We start from the raw sequence: 22409 nt of genomic DNA on the forward strand, positions 1-22409 counted from the left end.
CCAGAAGACCCAAAATCACACTATAACAAAGACATTTGTACCAGAATGTTTATTGCAGACCAATTCATAATTTCTAAGGCATGGAAGAAGCCCAAGTGCCCATCGACCCATGAATGGATTAATAAATTGTGGTATATGTACACGATATTATGCAGCCTTAAAAAAAGATGGAGACGGTGAAGATGGCGGGTTCAGTGCAAGACTAGGCCTGGCCACTGGCTTTAGCCGCAGAGTGGGAGTAAGGGTGGAGCCCCTGCCCTAGCTGGGCGGCCCCTGGAAGTGCAAGTGCATGGAGGGGTTTTGTTGCCCTCCCCACTCTGCACTTGATGGGGAGGAACTTCCTTCTAGCTTCCTGTGCATGCAGCCAGCCCTGGCTACTGTATTTCCGGTGACCTAACATCCGGCTCTCCATTTATTTGAAATTCACCTTTAGAGTGTGCGCCCCCTGGCTCAGAGAGATATTTTTCAGTTTGAAAAAAAGAATTGTGGTGAAATAACGGGATCGAGGAGGAATATGGTGAAGTATTTGCTACCTTTTTTCTTTTTCTTAATTTTTGGTCGTTGCTAACGTGAGTAGTTTTAAATCTCTTGGAGACGTTTAGGAAAAGGTCTGAAGATTTAGGACATGAATTTGGTGGTTATGGTCCTATAGTTGATGTGTATGTTCCACTTGATTTCTACGCATGCCATCCAAGAGGATTTGCTTATGTTCAATTTGAGGATGTTCGTGGTGCTGAAGATGCTTTGCATAATTTGGACAGAACATGGATTTGTGGATGTCAGATTGAAATACACAGGGAAGTGGGAATACGCCAAATCAGATGAAAGCCAAGGAAGGAAGAAATGTGCACAGTTCTTCATGCTATGATGATTATGACAGACATAGACGTTCTAAAAGCTGAAGTTATGAAAGAAGCAGATCAACAATTCAGTCTTTTGATTACAACTATAGAAAATCCTGTAGTCCTAGAAACAGTAGACCATCTGGAAGACCACAGCGTAGCAAGGTCTAAATCCAATTCGAGATCACGGTCCAAGTCCCAGCCCAAGAAAGAAATGAAGGCTAAATCATGCTCTAGGTCTGCATCTCACACCAAAACTAGAGGCACCTCTAAAACAGATTCTAAAACACATTGTAAGTCAGGCTCAAGATATGAAAAGGAATCCAGGAAAAAAGAACCACCTAGATCCAAATCTCAGTCAAGATCACAGTCTAGGTCTAGGTCAAAATCTAGATCAAGGTCTTGGACTAAAAGTTTAAGTCCAGTGGCCACTGATAATTCAAACCATGATAATTTTTGGGCATGTATCATTCATTTACTCATAGTTTGGTTTACTCAAATTATCAGGAATACAATGTTGCAATGATGCTTAAAAAACATTTGTTAGTTTTCCCTGTGCCAGGCAATGGTTATAATTAAAATATGCTGTTGAGAAGCCAAAAAAAAAAAAAAAAAAAAAGATGGAGACTTTACCTCTTTGATGTTTACATAGATGGAGCTGGAACATATTCTTTTTTTTTTTTTTTCTTTTTTTGTGGCTTTTCGGCCAGGGCTGGGTTTGAACCCACCACGTCCGGCATGTGGGACTGGCACCCTACTCCTTGAGCCACAGGCGCCACCCTGGAACATATTCTTCTTAGCAAAGTATCTCAAGAATGGAAGAAAAAGTATCCAATGTAGTCAGCCGTACTATGAAATTAATGTATAGCTTTCGTATGAAAGCTATAACCCAATTATAGCCCAAAAAGAAGGGGAAAGAGGAGAGGGAGAGGAGGGAATGGTGGAGGATGGGAGGAGAAGGGTACTTGGTGGAACCACACCTACAGTTTATTTTACAAGGGTACATGTTAAATTTACTAAGTGTAGAATATAAATGTCTTAACACAATAACTAAGAAAATGCCATGAAGGCTATCTTAACCAGTTTGATGAAAATATTTCAAATTATATATAAAACCAGCACATTGTGCTCCATGATTGCATTAATGTACACAGCTGTGATTTAAAAGAAAGAAAGAGAGAGAAGAGAAGAGAAGAGAAGAGAAGAGAAGAGAAGAGAAGAGAAGAGAAGAGAAGAGAAGAGAAGAGAAGAGAAGAGAAGAGAAGAGAAGAGAAAAAGTTGACAGCAAGGAGACTGGACAGAAGACTATTATGGTTACCCAAATAAGACATAATGATGACTGGGCCCAGAGTGGTAGCAGTGAATATGGTGAGAAGTGACTAGATTTGGGATGTATTTTTGAAGATAAAGTCAACAGAATTTATTGACTGAATTTTGGGGGGAAGGAGGGGTGAGAAAGAGGAATCAACAACAACAGCAAGAATTTTGACCAAGTGTGATCAGCCAAATGACTGGCCTTAATTCTCCATGTCACCCAGCATCCTGCCCCACCCATGGCCCCACTGTGGGCAGCACCCCTTTTCCCACTCCTTGACTATGGGCTCAACCATGCACTTAACTTTGGCCGATGACATGAGTATGGAGGTGACTGCCTGCCGTTTATGAACCTAAGACTTAAGAGCCCTGGCATATTATTTCTTGCCCTTTTACACTTGTTCCATCAGCATGAAAGCAATATGCCCTGACCAAGCAATATGCTTGTTCTAGGGAAATAAAAAACACATCTGTATAGAGTTGCTCAGGTGACCAGCAGACCTACAGCAGGAAGTAGGGCTGCCTTGCTTCCAAAGCCTAAAGTAGAGATAACAACATACCAGGCCAAGCCAGACCAGCCAAATCCAAATCAATCTTGACATGTGAATTAATAATTAATCATTGTTGTTTTAAGCTTTTGAGCTTTTAATTCTTGCTGTGATTTGTTATAATGCAATAGCTAACTGATATACTGAGCACCTTAAAAAATAAAATTATGTTTACTAAAATAGAGAATCGTACAGGAGAGTCAAGTTTTAGGTGAGAAGATCAAGATATTAGTCTTGGATATATTAAATTTGAACTTCCCATTAGACTTAAAAGTGGAGATTGAATAGGAATTGCATGTACCAGAAGGAGATCTAGGTTAAAACACAAATGTAAAGGTTTAGATGGTATTTAAAGCCTTAAGATTAGTTAAGTTCTCCAAGGAAGTGAATGTCGATAAAGAATAGATGAAATTCAAGTCCTGAGATACTTCAGTGTGAAGATGTTGGTTGGAGAAATAAGGATGAACCAGCAGAGGAAATCTCATAGGAGCTGACAAAGGTATCAGAGAAGGTTCCACAGGGCCAGTCCCTAGAAGTTCAGGGAATGGAGTACAGGGAAGTGGTCCACTGGACCCAACTGGGTTGCGACAGGTGCAGGAAGGCAAAGACTGAAACATCAGTATCAGGTCCCTCAGTGTGCAGATCTGGTGATATCACTACATTTTGGTTGGTGACAGGGTAAAAGCTCGATTGGAATGAGTTCAAGAGTGGGGGAGACAGAAGGGCAGTGTGCCGGGCTCACTCTGTGACAGCCCTCAATGTGCAGAGGAGCAGAGAAGTGGGGCAAAAGCTAGGGAAGGAGCAGGGGCCAAGACAAAGGGGGTTGGGGTTTATTTAATGGCAGCAAAAAATGGTGTTTAAAAATCTACTGAAGAGAATGATCCAGCAGCAGGGAAAACTTGATGGGGAAGAAAGTGGCCAAAAGGAAGAGAAAAGAAGGCAAAGTGTCCTGGAACTGAAGCTGGAGGGTGAGCAGTGTTGCCTGGGAACTGAGGAAAGGGCCTTTGAGCTGCTTCTGAGAGGAGCAGGAGCAAGGTCAGCTAAGAGCGGATGGGAGAAGGGATGAGCATTCAGAGCACAGGCAGGAAGAGTGCAAGAGGCAGGAGAGAGGGAAAGTGAGGGAGTCCGGAAAGTCAGGCTGCTTTAACCCCACCTGAGGTCAGCTATCAGAGATTTGTTAAAGTAAGACTGACCACACGCTTCTGCATTTGTCTAGGACCACATGGGTACAGTCAAAGAAAGATAATTAGATTGATAAAAGGTTAGAATTTTCCCATACAAAAACTTACAAAGCAAGGAGGCCATCAGGGGGTTGAGAATGTAAGCAAGGGAGGGAAAATGATTGACCGTGGAATACAAGCCGGAGAAGAAGAGGAATGTGTACTAGAGCGGAGTGAGGGAAAGTGGAGGGTCCCGGGAAAGGACTGCCAGAGTCATGGTCACTGAAGGGAGCCTCACAGTCGGGGTGGTGATGGCAAGAAGCAGTTGTTTGAAATGAAGCTTATGAAGGGATTTCAGTTACTGACACCAGCGAAGCCAGGGTTTGTGTTTGAGAACAGAGAATTGTCTGAAGGGTGGAGGATAAGATGGAAGGGGAGAGAGGAGGTGACAAAGTGAGAAATCAACATATGGGAAGACTCATCTTCAAATATCCAATAGTCTCAGATACTGAAATTGCCCAGAATTAGGTCCAAAGAAGTGTTAGAGAGTGCCAAAAAGTAAAAGTTAACATTCCTAATAACTCAAGTGAAAAAGTTTTGAGTTTGTGCAAAATATTCACACCTTAACTGACATCATAGTAAGTACTATTTAAATTTCTCCATAAAACATTTAATAAAGGTCTTACAAAGTAAAGAAGAACTTTCTTAATCCATCTCCCATTTGGCCAACTTGCCAGATGACCCAATGCCTCCCACTTTGTGCAAAGCATTTCTGTCAAGCCGAGAGTCCCCTGAGCCCAGAACAAGCCTACAGGGGAGACAGCTCTCTGTCCCCATCAGTCCTGCTCCCGCCCAGTGAGCTGGGTGTGGGGACACTGCTCTCTGTCCCCCTCAGTCCTGTTCCTGCCAGGTGAGCTGGGTGCAGGGACACTGCTCTCTGTCCCCATCATTCCTGCTCCCGCCCAGTGAGCTGGGTGCGGGGACACTGCTCTCTGTCCCCCTCAGTCCTGTTCCTGCCAGGTGAGCTGGGTGCAGGGACACTGCTCTCTGTCCCCATCAGTCCTGCTCCCGCCCAGTGAGCTGGGTGCGGGGACACTGCTTTCTGTCCCCCTCAGTCCTGTTCCTGCCAGGTGAGCTGGGTGCAGGGACACTGCTCTCTATCCCCCTCAGTCCTGTTCCTGCCAGGTGAGCTGGGTGCAGGGACACTGCTCTCTGTTCCCCTCAGTCCTGTTCCTGCCAGGTGAGCTGGGTGCGGGGACACTGCTCTCTGTCCCCCTCAGTCCTGTTCCTGCCAGGTGAGCTGGGTGCAGGGACACTGCTCTCTGTCCCCCTCAGTCCTCTTCACACCAGGTGAGCTGGGTGCAGGGACACTGCTCTCTGTCCCCCTCAGTCCTCTTCACACCAGGTGAGCTGGGTGCAGGGACACTGCTCTCTGTCCCCCTCAGTCCTCTTCACACCAGGTGAGCTGGGTACTTAACAAGAGTCAGTTATGTTTGTTTCCAACACTGTTTGTGCCTCTTAAACCTGTTTTTGTAATTATGTAATTACATAATTTCACAAACTGTTATGTAAATCAATGATCTTTAAATGCAAAAAAAAAGAAAAAAGTGGCTTCTTTGAAAAGTATATTGAATGCCAGAAAGAGTTTGTAAAGTTGAGTCACTAAGAAATACACTGTCAGATTAGGTGTGAGAGAGACAGCCGTAAAATATTTTTAAGGAATCGTAAAAATGTAGACGGCGTCGGCACTGGGATTGCTTCACCCATGTCTCTCAGTTATTGCTCCACTTACAGAAGCAAAACCAGAACTCACAGACAATGAATTATTGGCCTGGTTGATGCAAGAAAGATGAAGCAGGGCTCCACTCAGGGGGGACACACATGAGAAATGAAAACACTGGTGAATGAACACAGATTTATATATTTTTGAGGTAAGTAAAATCTTAAAGATGTCTTTTTAAAGCAATTTCCTGTTATAACCACCTTCTTCACTTAACCACTTTAGCTAACCAACTACTGTTCTAATTAAATTGGATTCAAGGGCCTCTGAGGTTACATTAAACTAGACCAGAATTTAGACGAGCAAAACATGGAGCTCAGATGATGCATCTTAAGGTAAATCCTTTAGAAACATGGAGAAAACACACTTGGTCGCACTCAACAGTGACTTTGATTTTGTTATTACTCCTGTAAAGTCTTATCTTATAATTATTGAAAGGAAAACAATGTTACAAGAGCATGGACCCCACACTTGCCTTTAAGGCAGACTCCTGAAATCCTCAAGAGATGAGAATCTCTGCATTGAAGTTTTCCTTTGATTCTTTTTGCATCTGAACAAGAGTTTTGCTATAATAAATTATGTCATAACTTTATAGTCATCATTCACAAGTGTAGGCTGCATGAATATGTTTAAGAAGTAGTTAAATATTTAAAATGACCTGCTCCAGCCCAGAAGGGCACTTAACAGTGTGACACAGAAACCATCATGGTGACTATGCCATTACACGCACAATTTGATCTGGTATTTCTGCCCATATCCAGAGCTCTAGATGAAACTGCCATAACCAGGTAAGCTACAGAACATGGAAACTCTAAAGATGACCTCAAAAACAGGGGAACATAGCTCAGGGAGTGAAGAACAGAGCAGAAATATTCAGCATGGTAGAAGAGAAAAGCAGTCTCTTTTCAACACTAGGGTAGACTTTATAGATTAAAAAGCAGAAGGAAACTAAAAATTTGCTGCAAAGCGTAAGAAATGTCCTGTTCAGAGAAAGTAACCTTCTAATACAGAACAAGAACACTATGAAATACACAGAAAATGACCAGCAGAACTCGGACAGCCCAGGAGGAAAAACTGGAACCAAAACTGTTCTGTCAGCCACATTTGACTAAGGTTTGTACTTATTTTTTAGCAAGGATGAATCATAAACTATAATGTAATCAAAATTATAATAGTTTATCCTTAGGTTAACCAGATACTAAACTGTATGTAGTTTTCATTTCATACCATGAATTCAGTCAACATTAAAGTTCAAAGTTAAAGAACCCTTCCCAGGTATTCTAGGAGCTCTGATTCCAGACTGAGTTGTAACCCTACTAACTACTAGAGGCAAAAGTCTAATCCCCACTGATAATACCTTTCTTGGAACAACTTAGTGAAATGTATGAGGTCTTATGAATTCTTCATACCTATTTACCGGGTAATATTACATCTAGAAATTTAGTCTGTGGAAGTGGACAGTAAACAAACTTCTATACACAAAGATTTGAAAACAACTCAAATTAACAATTTTAGAGAAATAGTTAAATTATGATACAATTACATTAATATCTTACTATTTTATCTACGCACCAGATAAATGGCAAAATGAGTGATATTCCTATGTAGCATCATTTAGGGGAGCAGCGTATTTGTTATGTTAAGAGTTGAGCACTTTGATTTTATCATGATGGAAACTGTTTCATGATGAAAGAGAGGTAGCAGGCTCATGGGCTTACAGGAGTCCAGCAAGTGATATAAATGGGCAACACGGTCTGGTAAGAGACAACACAGGGTAATTGGTGGCGGGATGTCCAGGACGCTCTGAGCAGCACTGCCCATCTGCAGGACAAAACCAATGCCCAGACCCACGCCAGCTGCACCTGAAAATGTGCAACCATTATTGCCATATCTTCTGATTTTTTTCCCCTAAGGGAGATTACCACCTGGAATTTGCTGTGCTTTATATGTAGAAATTGATGCTGTAAAAGGTCACTTTTTACTAACTAAGGGTGCCAAGGTTTTTTTTTTTTTTTTCATCTAGATTAGAGGTTAAAATAAATTGAGATGCCTACGTAACTGATTTTTTTGTGACAAACAGGCTCTCTAGGGATAACCTAGACAGGCAGGAGTCAGTCTAAAGAGTCACTGGCTAAACTGCTCTACAAAGAAGGCTGAGTTTGGGGTGGGAGAAAAATAGGCAAAGGGAGTCAAAGGGGCAGGAAGCCAAGTCACAGTGCTGACTGGAGCGGAGACTTCTAAGAACATGGACTCGTAAATATCTAATTCATTGAGATTGCCGTGTGGGTCATTATGAAAGTTTTGAGATACACAGAAATCAAGAAACATAGAATCTGCACAGAGGAAAATAAATGGATCCCTCCCAACAACACTGACAAGCTGAGCAAGTTGAAGGGGAAATGACGGACCATAACACGGTCTGTCTCAAAACTTTCCTGGTGACCCAGGTATGAACCTTCAGCAGCATAGGCCACGCCCATGTAGATGACTGGGATGAAGGACAGGGCTATTCGCTCTTCCACCTGATTTGATGTGAACGAAGAAGGAGAGCGCCACTCTAGGAGTCGAGAGATGCATGATTTTCAAAGGTTTAATGAAATGAGAAATCAGAAAGAGAGGTACTATCAAAAGATACCAGCTTCTAAATGACAGAAATCATAACTAAGATATTGGGCACCTCATAAGACAGAAAATAGTGACTATATTAAGGTAACCCTACCTGCTACATTGGAAATTTGTTTCTAATTTATATTATAATTCAATTGGTGTCAAGCGGCAGGGTAGGAGCTCTGCTCCACACTATTCAAGTTCCCAGGTTAATGCAGCACACGGATGCCAATGTCACCTTGAGGAGTCAGCTAGTTGGTGGTAGGAGAGCAAACACATAGAGAATTGTGCAAGAATTATGGTTCATGTTCTCTTAGCCATTACACAATCATGTGTCCACTCCTAGCTGTACGAAAGGCTGAGAAATGTGAACTAGATACACATCTAGTTCCCAGGGGGAAAGGAGAACCATGTTCTCTGAAGAATTATGTAACACATGGTAGATGGATGGATGGTTGGCTGGGTGGGTGAGTGGATGGAATAAAGATAAGAATACATAGACTGTGGTGAGAGGGACAGAGAGACAGAGAGAGACAGAGAAAAGAGAAGAATCCCAAAATAGATATTTGTGTGTGCATTTTTATGTCCAGATCTTGAGAACAGTATGATAGGTTCATACATGGATGGGTGCTTTTGTACACTCTGCCCCTCCTTGGTCTTCTCCAAGGATCCTGTTATGTTGCTATCGTCCCCAGGATCCTGTGACACTGCTATCATCCCCGTGATCCTGTGACATTGCTACCGTCCCCAGGATCCTGCCTCCCAAGGCAAGAACTGACTACACCGCTGTAGACACCTTCCCCAGACCCGACTATGAGCCCCATCAGGAGAGTCTGGAATTGGCTGTAGTAGGTTCTTCAACTAAAATAAATATCCATTTTTGATTAAGCTAGTTTGAGTTTATGGTGTTTATAGCTATGAAAACTGAGAGAGAGAGACGCCAAGAATGAGAGCAAGAAATATGCCAAAATGCCAAAAGTGCCTGTGTCTCCACTCGGAGGGCCACGCGCCATTTTACTTACCTTTTAATTTTTTTAATTTCTCAAGCATCCTGTAATGAAATGACATTATGTTTCTAATAAGAAAAAGATGATATTGAAAAAGTTTCTCGTATAAGAGAGGGCACATCAGAAAAATAATCCTTCTGTAGAATTCTCTCTTAGGAGGGATAGGACATCATACCAAAGGCTGCTAGTTATCACCAGTTCCCTTTGTCTGTAATGAAAGGGCAGCCGCTAGACACAGAAGGACAGCTGGGTTGAACATTTCCCAGCCTGTTGCAGGTGTCAGTGGTTATATAGTTTACTTTCAGTCAAAGGACTAAGGATGACGTAAGGCACCCAACTTCTGGATTATCTGCTAAAGATAAGCCCTTTCTCCTGAATTAGCTTTCTCCACCTCCTCCCATCAGTTGTATTAATAATTTGGACATGCCTATGAACCAGCTTCAACCAGGAAAACAGGATAAAAATGCAGAGCTAAACAAAAAAAATTGGCAGGGTATGGTGGCTCACACCTGTAATCCTAGTACTCCAGGAGGCTTAGGCAGGAGTTGCTTGAGCTCAGGAGTTCCAAGACCAGCCTGAGCAAGAGGGAGACCCTGTCTCTAATAAAAATAGGAAAACTAGCCAGGCGTTGTGGGGGGCACCTGCAGTCCCAGCTACTGGGAGGCTGAAACAAGAGGATCACCTGAACCCAAGAGTTTGAGGTTGCTGCAAGCTGTGATACCACAGCAGTCTACCCAGGGCATGGAGTGAGACTTTTTCAAAAAAATAAAAATAAATTCATGAAGGAAACCTAGATCCCAGAATAACCGCGTGGCACAGACCTGTCTCATCAACCTGAAGTGAGACAAAAATAAACTTCTCTTGAAATCAATATATATTTTTTTTTTTTTGTAGAGACAGAGTCTCACTGTACCACCCTCGGGTAGAGTGCCGTGGCGTCACACGGCTCACAGCAACCTCTAACTCTTGGGCTTATGCGATTCTCTTGCCTCAGCCTCCCGAGCACTGGGACTACAGGCGCCCGCCACAAAGCCCGGCTATTTTTTGGTTGCAGTTTGGCCGGGGCTGGGTTTGAACCCGCCACCCTCGGCATATGGGACTGGCGCCCTACTCACTGAGCCACAGGTGCCGCCCTGAACTCACTATTTTTTGCAGGTTCTTTGATGCGGTGGCTCAGCCTTTTCTGAAACTTATCAAAGATGACTGAAAGCCCGAACTGGAGTCGCCACACGTGCATCCAAAGCTGAGGAAGCCGGTCCTCAAGAGGAGGAACATGTCCTAGGACAGACGTCGCATATTTAAAAAAAATAAATAAAAAGAGCAGAAAACACCAAAAGGGAGCAAAGGCAAGAAAACATTCTACTTTGGAGAAATGAAGAGAATAAGTTATTGACATCTTTTCAGTTACTAGTTCCATTCTTTCTTGATGTTTTTTTTTTTTTTTTTTTTTTTTTTTTGTAGAGATAGAGTCTCACTGTACCGCCCTCGGGTAGAGTGCCGTGGGGTCACACGGCTCACAGCAACCTCTTAACTCTTGGGCTTACGCGATTCTCTTGCCTCAGCCTCCCGAGCAGCTGGGACTACAGGCGCCCGCCACAACGCCCGGCTATTTTTTGGTTGCAGTTTGGCCGGGGCTGGGTCCGAACCCACCACCCTCGGCATATGGGGCTGGCGCCCTACTCACTGAGCCACAGGCGCCGCCCCTTTCTTGATGTTCTTGAATTTCATTAATACCCTTTAAAAAAAATGTTGTCCATTTTGATTAAGCTCGCTGGGGTTTATGTTGCTTACAGCTGTGAAAATCTCTAGCTAAGACTGTGGGAGCATAACAGTGAGAGCTGGAAATACAGCAGAGATGTCACCGTGCCCATGTCTGGGGGGCAGGGGGAACACATGCCACTTTATTGACCTGCTAATTTTTTTGTAATTTTTCGAACACTCTATAATGAAAAGACATTATCTTTCCAATAGGAAAAGATCACCTTGAAAAAGTTTCTCATACAAGATAGAGCCGATCAGAAAAATAATCCTCATAACAATTCTCTCTTAGCCACACTCCCTGTCTGGGTGGGCCAGATATTACACGCACAACAAGGATATTCTTTACCAAACAACTGGCATGTGTGAGGCACCAGACTAGGAATTTTTTTTTTTTTTTTTTTTTTTTGTAGAGACAGAGTCTCACTGTACCGCCCTCCGGTAGAGTGCCGTGGCGTCACACGGCTCACAGCAACCTCCAACTCTTTGGCTTACGCGATTCTCTTGCCTCAGCCTCCGGAGTAGCTGGGACCACAGGCGCCCGCCACAACGCCCGGCTATTTTTCCGTTGCAGTTTGGCCGGGGCCGGGTTTGAACCCGCCACCCTCGGCATATGGGGCCGGCGCCCTACTCACTGAACCACAGGCGCCGCCCCAGACTAGGAATTTTTAATATGTTATTTCATTTAATCCTGATGCCAAACATATGAGGAAAATAATATTATCTCTATTTTAAGGAAAAGGGAATGGAGCCTCTGACTCCATTAAGTAATTTTCCCAGCGTCACGGAGCTTAGTAAATGATTGGTACAATCAGAATTCAGATTTGGGAGAATTTGGATTCAGAGTTAGAATTCAGCCCATCTCTTGTCATTAGTCAACAAATAGTTTAACGTCTTAAAGAAGAAAAGAAAATGACATGCAAGGGGCTCGGCCAGCTGTTTCTCAGCAAGTAAGGACTTACTCTTTCTGGAAGACTTGTCATTGACAAGTGGACCAAAGACGTTGGCTCCTATGTGGTGGCCCTTCAGAGGGGAGTGCCTGGAAATCAGGGTCTGGCTATTTCTGTAAGCTCAGGCCTAGTCAGGAACAATGAATGGCTCCAAGAATTTGTGCTATGACATTTTCCCAGCACCAAAGTTTAGTTCCGTAGTTAATAATTTGGGCCTTCAGATTTCGTGCTCTGTACTCAGCAGCAGCGAGGAGGAAACTGAATGACAACCTGAATCAGTCCAAAGACACGAAAATAAATGTGTTCTGAACTCCTTAACAAGAAATCTGCGATCTACACATCCATGAAAAAGAGAAACTGCCGAAATAAGCTTTGTATTCTAGGAGGGAATGCATGAGCAGAAAGCAAGGAATTTCCTTCTTTTTTTTTTTCCCCTGTTTGTTTTTTTTTTTTTATTAAATCATAACTGTATACATTGATATGATCATGGGGCATCATACGCTCGCTTCATAGACCATTTGACACATTTTTATCACAGTGGTTAACATAGCCTTTCTGGCGTTATCTCAGTTACTGTGCCAAAACCTTTACATTCTACATTTACCAAGTTTCGCAAATACCCCTGTAAGATGCACCACAGGTGTGATCCCACCGATCCCCCTCCCTCTACCCACCCCCCCTTTCCCACTTCCCCCTATTGTTAAGTTGTAACTGGGTTATAGCTTTCATGTGAGAGCCCCAAATTCGTTTCATAGTAGGGCTGAGTACATTGGGTACTTTTTCTTCCATTCTTGAGATACTTTACTAAGAAGAATATGTTCCAGCTCCATCCATGTAAACATGAAAGAGGTAAAGTCTCCATCTTTCTTTAAGGCTGCATAGTATTCCATGGTATACATATACCACAATTTATTAATCCATTCGTGGATCAATGGGCACTTGGTCTTTTTCCATGATTTAGCTATTATGAATTGGGCTGCAATAAACATTCTGGTACAAATATCTTTGTTATGTTGTGATTTTTTAATTGTTAAATCATAGCTGTGTACATTAGTGCAATCCAGGGGTACAATGTGCTGGTTTCATATACAATCTGAAATATTCTCATCAAACTATTCAAGGTAGCCTTCATGCCATTTTCTTAGTTATTGTATGTAGACATTTGTATTCTGCCTTTAGTAAGTTTTGCCTGTACCATTCTAAGATGCACCATAGGTATGGCCGCACCCATTATCCTCCCTCCACCCTAACCTCCACCCTCCTTTCCCCTTCCTTGGCCCTTTCCTCATAGTCTTGTGCTATAGTTGGGTTATAGCTTTCATGTGAAAGCTATAATTTAGCTTCATAGTAGGGCTGAGTACATTGGATACTTTTTCTTCCATTCCTGAGATAGTTTGCTAAGAAGAATATGTTCCAGCTCCATCCATGTAAACATGAAAGAGGTAAAGTCTCCATCTTTCTTTAAGGCTGCATAGTATTCCATGGTATACATGTACCACAATTTGCTAGTCCATTCATGGGTCGATGGGCACTTGGGCTTCTTCCATGACATAGCGATTATGAATTGGGCTGCAATAAACATTCTGGTACAGATGTCTTTGTTATATTGTGATTTTTGGTCTTCTGGGTACAAACCTAGTAAAGGTATTATAGGATGGAATGGCAAGTCTATTTTTAGGTCTCTAAGTATTCTCCAAAGATCCTTCCAGAAGGAACGTATTAGTGTGCATTCCCACCAGCAGTGTACAAATGTGCCCTTTTCTCCACATCCACGCCAACATCTCTGGGGATTTTGTTATGTGAGCTACTCTTACTGTGATTAGGTGATATCTCAAAGTAGTTTTGATTTGCATTTCTCTGATGATTAAGGATGATGAGCTTTTTTTCATGTGTTTGTAGATCGTGCATCTGTCTTCTTTAGAAAAGTTTCTCTTCAAGTCTCTTGCCCACCCTGAGATGGGATCACGTGTTCTTTTCTTGCTAATACATTTGAGTTCTCTGTGGATTCTGGTTATTAGAACTTTATTGGAGGTTTAACCTGCAAATATTTTCTCCCATTCTGAGAGCTGTCTGCTTGCTTTACGTACTATGTTCTTGGCTGTGCAGAAGCTTTTTAGTTTGATCAGGTCCCAGTAGTGTATTTTTGATACTGCTTCAATTGCCTGGGGAGTCCTCCTCATAAAATATTCACCCAGGCTGATTCCTTCAAGAGTTTTCCCTGAACTTTCTTCAAGTATTTTTATAGTTTCATGTCTTAAGTTTAAATCTTTTATCCAGTGAGAGTCTATCTTAGTTAATGGTGAAAGGTGTGGGTTCAGTTTCAATCTTCTACAGGTGGCCAGCCAGTTTACACAGCACCCTTTGTTAAATAGGGAATCTTTTCCCCCACTGAATGTTTTTAATTGGCTTGTCAAAGATCAAATAACGGTAAGTAGCTGGATTCATCTCTTGGTTCTCTATTCTGTTTCAGACATCTACCTCTCTGTTTTTTGTGCCAATACCATGCTGTTTTGATCACTATTGATTTATAGTACAGTCTCAGGTCTGGTAGTGTGATTCCTCCTGCTGTGTTTTTATTTCTGAGTAATGTTTTGGCTATTCAAGGTTTTTTCTGCATCCCACTGCTGGCGGGATTAGGTTGATCCAACACACGCAACCACTTGCCAGTTTTCCACTGTTTTTGTCCTCCTCTTGGGGTCCATAAATCCCTTGCTGACTCCCTCTATCCTCAAAGGGATGATTATAGGCAGATCCCACCAGCCAGAGATGCCTGGAGTCTTATCTCCCCCGACGCACTGTGCCCTGTTGCAGGGAAGCTGTTACTTGGCCACCATCTTGGATTGTCCACCCCAGGAATTTCCTTCTTCTTGAAAATCTGTTCAACTTGTGTGAACAATAGGGTGTATGAATAAGGCCTTCAAACCTGACATCATCAACCTAGAATATTCAGCAACTCTCTGCCCATGCCGCTGGTGGTCCCTTCAGAACTCCTCACTATTTTGTCCTGTGAGGAAGCATAAGGTGTCAATGATGCTGTGTCTGAAGTCCAGACATGACAGCCTCCGTGTGAGATGATGTCTCTACCTTTCTGTGATAGGCAAAGTAATACTCCCCACGTATGTTCATCTCCTGATCCCCAGAACCTGTGAATATTTTGTGTTTCATGGTGAAAGAGAACCAGGATTGCTGATAGAATTAAAGTTGTGGATGGCATTAGGATTGTTAACCAGATGACCTTGAAATAAGCAAGTTATGGATTATCCAGGTGGACCCCATGGAATCACAAGAGTTCTTATAAGTAGAAAAGGGGTGTGAAAGAGCCAGAGGAGGTGTGATGATGGAGGCATGGTCAGACTGATGCAATATAAAGCCTCACCCACCATTTCAGTCTTTGAGGATGGATGAAGGGAGCCATGGGTGAAGAAAGGCCACAGTCTCTGGTAGCTGGAAAAGGCAGCTTAATTTTAGCTCCATAATCAGGTTATAGACTTCAAACTTAGAGAATTTAAGGTAGAAAGTTTGTGTTATTTTAGCCACGAAACTTGTGGTAATTGGTTTTGGCAGCTTTAGAAAACCACAATACTGCTAAATGCCAGACACAGTGGCTTGGGCCTGGAATCCCAGCCCTTTGGGAGGCCAAGGTAGAAGGGTCACTTAAGGCCAGGAATTTGAGACCAGCCTGGGCAACATAGTAAGACCTAGTCTCTGCCAAAAATAAGAAAAAATTGCCAAGCATGGTGGCATGCACCTGTTCTCTCAGCTACTCGGGAGGTTGAGGTAAGAGGATCACCTAAGCCCAAGAATTCAAGGTTACATTGAGCTGTGATTGCACCACTGCACTGGGTGAGAGAGTAGAAGCCTGTCCCATTAAAAAAAAAAAAAAAAAAGAATCATTACCGCGTGAAATATGAGATATCTACATATAAACATGGGTAAATGAGAAAGCAAAAACTTAAGGGGAGAGGTGAAAGAAAATCTGTCTGCCTGTAAGTTTCAAATGGGCCGCTGGGGAGGGCTCCTACAAGTGGTTAGAAGTAGTTGTAATTAGTGATTGGAATCTAATCACTCCAGGGACTAGAGGGAGGGGCTGAGGAGGCATGGCAGGAGGACCCCAAGAAAAGTACAACCATGCTAATACACTTCCTGGCAGGCCAATCTGCTCTGAAAACCCCTAAAAACCTTTAATAAACACATGTGTATATGGCAGAGGAGAATACAGGTTTTGTGTAGTCTCAGGAAAATCTGGCCTGTATAAATTGACACAGCAACAAAATCACAGAATTATATGCTGAATGAATTTCAGAAATAAAAGTAGTATTGGAAATTATATGACCCAATTCTCTTTTTATGCACAGAAAGAAACTGAAGCTCAGGGAAATGAAAAGGCTTGCCCAAATTAGTTGATGTCAGGACCAATGCAAGAATATCATTCTTCAAAGTAGTAGATTTGCCTCAAAATGGGAAGATCTGGCTACAACTTCAACGTTATTTTACTTCCTACTAAACTTTAAAAGTAAACTGTAGGAACAAAATAGTTGTCTCTGCCTAATGAGAACATGTGAATTACTCTAAACCCCAGCCACAATGGGATATTAATTGTTGTCCAGGAAGAAGGAGATACTCTAAGCTTATGAGGCACTATATCTTGGAAGAAAAGCTACTTTTTTGGAGTGTTGGCAGTGAAGCACCACAAAAACTCCCAAATCAGTCTCCTTCAGCCTCCCACGGTTTGGGAATGGTAAAGAGCCCCACTGAGACCCTGGATCTAGTCTTGTCCCTACAGCGGTTATGACAGTGGGCAGTCTCAGCCAACCGCAGTAGCAAAGATAAGGATAGTAGGAGCAGCCCTAACATTACTGAACACATCACCTGCCACTCCAGATGCTTCACGTGTATTCTCGCGTTTCCTTCTCCTCAGGTAGGAAATATCATTATCCTTGTTGCACATGTAAGAAAGACTGAGAAATTTGTCAAAAATCATTCAGCCACTACATGGTCGAGCTAGAAGCTGAGGCCAGAAAATGCGACTCCGCAGCTGAGCCATGGACAGGCTGTGACTTAGCTCTGTGGTCAACAACGGCCTCCACAGGGCGAGAATCACATCGCACTCTCGAGTGCAGTCCCTGTGCCTGGTGTCATTTCAGGACAAATACAGTAGATAAAACACAACAGAGGTCAGAGGCAGGGCCATGGGGTCAGTCATTATAGGTTTTTAAAAAATGCCCCCTTGGCTCAGCGCCCATAGCACAGTGGTTACGGCACCAGCCACATACACCAAGGGTGGTGGGTTCAAACCTGGCCCAGGCCAGCTAAACAACAGTGGCAATGGCAACAAAAAATAGCCAGACATTGTGGCGGGCACCTGTAGTCCCAGCTACTGGGGACACTGAGGCAAGAGCATCGCTTAAGCCCAAGAGTTTGAGGTTGCTGTGAGTTGTGATGCAAGGACACTCTATCGAGGGCAACATAGTGAGACTCTGTCTCAAAAAAAAAAAAAAAAAAAAAATGCCACCAGCACCCTGTGGGTAAGTTATTTACCTTCTCTGGATTTCTGATTATTTACCTAAAAAAAAAAAAAAAAAAGAAAGAAAGTAGCATAATAAAGAAAGCTACCTCATAAGGTTGTTGTGAAGATTAATGATATCATACATTTAGAAGAGGTAGCCCAACCACATGTAATTTGATAAATAATAAACAAGATTCTTAACAACTGGGGTTACATTTATTGTTTGTTTCCCTTTCAAATTTATTTTTCAAATGTTCCTAAAGTCTGAATGGCTCCCAAATCTCTTCCCATGTATTGTGAAAAGTCCACCTAAAGAAGAATAATTTTTAAAAAAGGTTAAAGAAAAGAAAACAGATTAAAGAAAAGGCCATTCAAAAGAAGTTTCACTCCCTTGAACTTTTTTTTTTTTTTTTTTTTTTTTGCAGTTTTTGGCTGGGGCTGGGTTTGAACTGGCCACCTCCGGCGTTTGGGGGCGGCGCCCTACTCCTTTGAGCCACAGGCACCACCCACTCCCTTGAACTTTAAAAAGAAAGCCAGGCTATAATTTAGTGAGCCTGGCCAGCAGCAATGGAAAAGAACTAACAAAATACAGAATTTCTGTGAACGTTTATAGGAGTATTAAGATATGCAGTCCCATTCTCCTATCTACCAGTAGATATTCTTTTGCATAAATCTTTCTGTTCGTTCAAGAACTATTCACACGACAAGTTTCCCGAACCTGCTTTATCTTGCCTGTCAAAAAAATATATCAGAGCATTTACGTTCTGCAAAGCATAATTCTAGCTCTTGTGACACAAAAACACATAAGACACAGCCCTTATCCTCAAGGAATTTAGAGTCTACTCAGAGAGACAGAATACATCCACGCAAAATAATTAAAATAATAAGAACCACAGACTAACCACCAAGCAGAGCATCCAAACGCCTTCCTCTTCATCTCTCCTGCTAGTCATTGACATCTGTCACTTTTTTGTATGAACTAACAAACATCTCTCAGGAGTTGATCAGTTTGGTAATTACTCTTTTACAACAAGAGAGATCAGAGCCCAGAAAAATACACAAATTCATCCTACCATCTTCTCAGTTTGGCTAAGATCTCATTCTGACAGATGACGTGTTTATCTGCAGATCTCTCTCCCAGCTACCTGAGCATTAGTTAAGAGAAATGCCCGCATTTGGGTGTATTTCCATTATCAGATGAGGGGCTCAGTTAGTAGTGGTCGAATGAATGGACATCTATGGTTTATCAGACATGGCTGACATAATTGTCTAAAGTTGGATATTTTATCATATTTGACATCCCATAATTTTTCCCCTTTAGTCTGATAAACCCAGTACCATAATTATGTGGCTTAACTGTAACTCTCTGTCATCGAGAAGCTGGCCGTACAGGCCTAACATTTGCAAAAGGCCTGGGTAAGCTCCAAGCACACACGGAGAAAGAAACAAAGCTATCCATGGCCACTCTGGCACTGGCCTGTCAGTCCTTTACAGTGGCAGGTGCCATTAGCTGCCTCTTGGTGGAAAGCTGTCTCCACCCCCATCATGCCCATCTGTTTCTTCACCGGGCCACCACATCATCATCCTTGGATTTCATACTTTGCTGCCTCAGGAAAGATTTCCCAGACAGCCTGTGATGCTGCCAGCACCAATACTTCTTCTTAACAGCGATCATTAATACCTGATGAACTAACATTTTCATCAATATGGCCATTTCATTAATGTCCGTCCCTGTTTCAGATTGTCAGGTCCACAGATGAGCATCACATGTGCACTTTGTGAACCTTTCTGTCCTCATCACAGCGCAGTGAGGCCTGTGTGTGTGTTACATCCATACACATGTGCACGCACATGTGGCACAAACACAACTGCGCACACACAACACACCGTGGCACAAACACAACTGCACACACACAGCGCACCTTTCTCGGTAATCTACACATATGAATGTACAGTTGGTGAGCAACAAATACTGTGAATGTATGAATTCCACAAACTTCTCCCATGAATTTTAAAGGAAGATACAAGAGCATGGCTGGGACGCATAGGCAGAGACATTTTCAAATAACCACTCATTCTGTTGTCGTACCTCCCCCAGGAGAAGCGCTCTAGCAGTGCTTGTAAGGGCCATGCTGCCAGCACCCGCCCCGCCCCCACACCCCCGTGTAAGAAGCACGCAGTGTGATACTCTGTGGCTCACAGAGAATGAAATGCAGAGGGGAGCGGTAAGACTCTGCCCACATCCCTGTGGCTCTGCCCCTTTTCTGGTCAGGATATTAACTCGCCTGAAAACACAGTGCCCTCACCATCTCTTCCTCATTAGCAGACCCCGTAACCCCTCCCTATCTCTGCCTCTATGTCTCTGTGTTACTTTTTCTTTCTTTCCTGGAAATTACATGTGAAGCAAACATAAGACTTTGAAAAGTGGAGAGAAAAGGACGGACCAGCTAGAGACCCCAGGACCTGAGGAACAGCACAGCCACAAATCCCATGGGGGTTCTTCTTTGTCTTCTACATTATAAACTGGGTGGTGAAGAGGCCAGAAACATACACACAATAACAGGTGCAGAAGAAAAAAATAAGAATGCTCAGCCCCCTTAGCACAGTGGTTACAGCATCAGCCACATGCACCGAGGCTGGCAGGCCCGAACCCGGCCTGGGCAGCTAAAAACAACAATGACACCTGCAACAACAACAACAAAAAGTAGCCAGGCCTTGTGGCAGGCACCTGTAGTCCCAGCTACTTGGGAGGCTGAGGCAAGAGAATTGCTTCAGTTCGAGTTTGAGGTTGCTGTGAGCTATGACACTACAGCACTCTACAGAGGGTGACATAGTGAGACTTTGTGAAGAAGAAGAAGAGGAGAAAAGGAAAGAAGGAAGGAAGAGGAAGAGGAAAAAGAAGGAGAAGAAGAAGCCATCGTCTCTAACCAAAGGACCAGGAAAGGTGCAGCCTGCCAAGACACCACCGCTCTATTGCAGCCGAAATGGCAAAAAAGGCTGTCGCCCCACCAGCAAACCCCAAGGGGAACCCAGACTACTGTCCTTTCCAGGCTGTGATGAAGCAGCTCACCCTCCCCCTCTCACCGTGGTGATATCAGAGGAGAATGAGTAGGGAGCCAGGAGGTACCTGGGGCCATTAGTGGGGACCACAAGGGGACTGGAAGACACCACCACCCTCTCTCAGGGCCCCCCCCCACCTCCAGTGTCAACAGTGGTCCCATCAGGAACCTGGACTTCTCCCCACACCTGGCAGTCACAGGGCGGTGTCAGAGGAAGCCAAGGAAAACAGCAGACATGGATAAGACCAGGAGTCCATAACACAAGGTCAAAATCCTCCAAGTTTCTGTCAGCAATGACTTAGAAAGTCTCAGCAGAAGTACAGAAGAGATGAAGAAGAAGCAGATGCAGCAGAAGTACAGAAGAGATGAAGAAGAATCAGATGAAACTTTTAGAACCAAAAAATACAAAAGCCAAAATAGACAATGGTCGGCTCCACAGGAGAATAGATGGGACAGGGAAAGAATCAATTAGCTTGAACAGTGAACAGCAAAAACCAAACACCAGGAACAGAGAAAATAGATTTAAAAAAATGAAAAGAACCTCAAGGACTTATGAAACTAGGATAAAATATCAAATGTCCCTGTTATTGGAACCTTCAATGGAAGGAAAAAGAAGGAAGGACTAAAGAGGTACTCAAAGAGGTCATGGCTGAAAACTTCTAAAATGTGACAAAACTGAATGAACCTCACTGGTAATTAAGAATGCAAATTGAACAATAAAATGATATTTTTATTCTTTGCTTCTCCAATTGGCAAAAAATATTTATGATTGATAATATTTCAAGTATTGGTGTGAATCTAATAAATGGGATTCTTACACTTAGTGGTAGCTTAAGTTGGTGAGACACATTTCATGAAACTTTTCATAAATGGAATTTTAGCTGTTGCTTCAAAACAGTGGATGTGCATGTGCCCTGACACTGAGACTCCACTTTCAGATATAAATTTATTTCATAAAATAGCTCCATGAGTTCAGAAACGATACCAAGAATGAAGAATGGTTTTTTGAAATATGTATAAGAATGAAAAATTGCAAATAAAAATGTCCATTAGCGGTGGTTCATGCCTGTAATCCCAGCACACTGGGAGGCCGAGGTGGGGGGATTGCCTGAGCTCACAGGTTCGAGACCAGCCTGAGCAAGAGTGAGACCCCGTCTCTAAAAACTAATTGGACATCGTGGTGGGTGCCTATAATCCCAGTTACTCAGGAGGCTGAGGTAAGAAAATCGCTTGGGCCCAAGAGTTGGAGGTTGCTGTGAGCTATGACACCATGGCACTCTATTCAGGGTGGCAAAGTGAGACTCTGTCACAAAAATAATAATAATAATTAATGAATCATGTCCTATTTGTACCATAGATGTGATATAGTTGTTGTTGAAGAAATGTTTAAGGCAGACTTACACATTTTGACCTGGAAATAACTTCAAGACGAAAAGTACTAGTAAAGAAACAATGCATATACTATGACCCTGAAACTCCCACACAGAGAGAGGTGTATATTTGCTGTAAATACAACCATAGGAAGTGGATACAGAGCTCAGAGATCGTAAGTGATAGACCCAGCACTAAGCTGTGTTTGCTTGGAACTTTGCATAAATTAAAAAACAGAAAATGTCACTATCAAAGAATAGTATGGAGGGACTGATGGTGATTATGGGGGGACAAAATCTCCATAAACCAAAGGTTGACAATTTGTTGAGTTTGATGGGGGTACAGGACAAAGGGAAATGTTCATACTTTGTTCTCCACACTTTTTTATCTTTGGCTCCTGCCCAGTGAAAAAAAATGTATTGATGTATTCATTGTATGGTAAATAAAGTTATGGAGATTTAACCATATGGTTTATAAAAAAAAAATGGATAGAATAATAATAGTTTA

At 42.8% G+C, this 22409-nt stretch overlaps 1 pseudogene; it reads left to right on the forward strand.

The window, feature by feature from the left end:
• Positions 1-182: 182 nt before the first annotated feature.
• LOC128573440 (serine/arginine-rich splicing factor 10-like) lies at positions 183-19657 on the forward strand (annotated as a pseudogene).
• The last annotated feature ends 2752 nt before the right edge of the window (positions 19658-22409 follow it).

The sequence above is a fragment of the Nycticebus coucang genome, chromosome 21, assembly GCF_027406575.1.
Source record: "Nycticebus coucang isolate mNycCou1 chromosome 21, mNycCou1.pri, whole genome shotgun sequence".
Classification (NCBI taxonomy): Eukaryota; Metazoa; Chordata; class Mammalia; order Primates; family Lorisidae; genus Nycticebus; species Nycticebus coucang.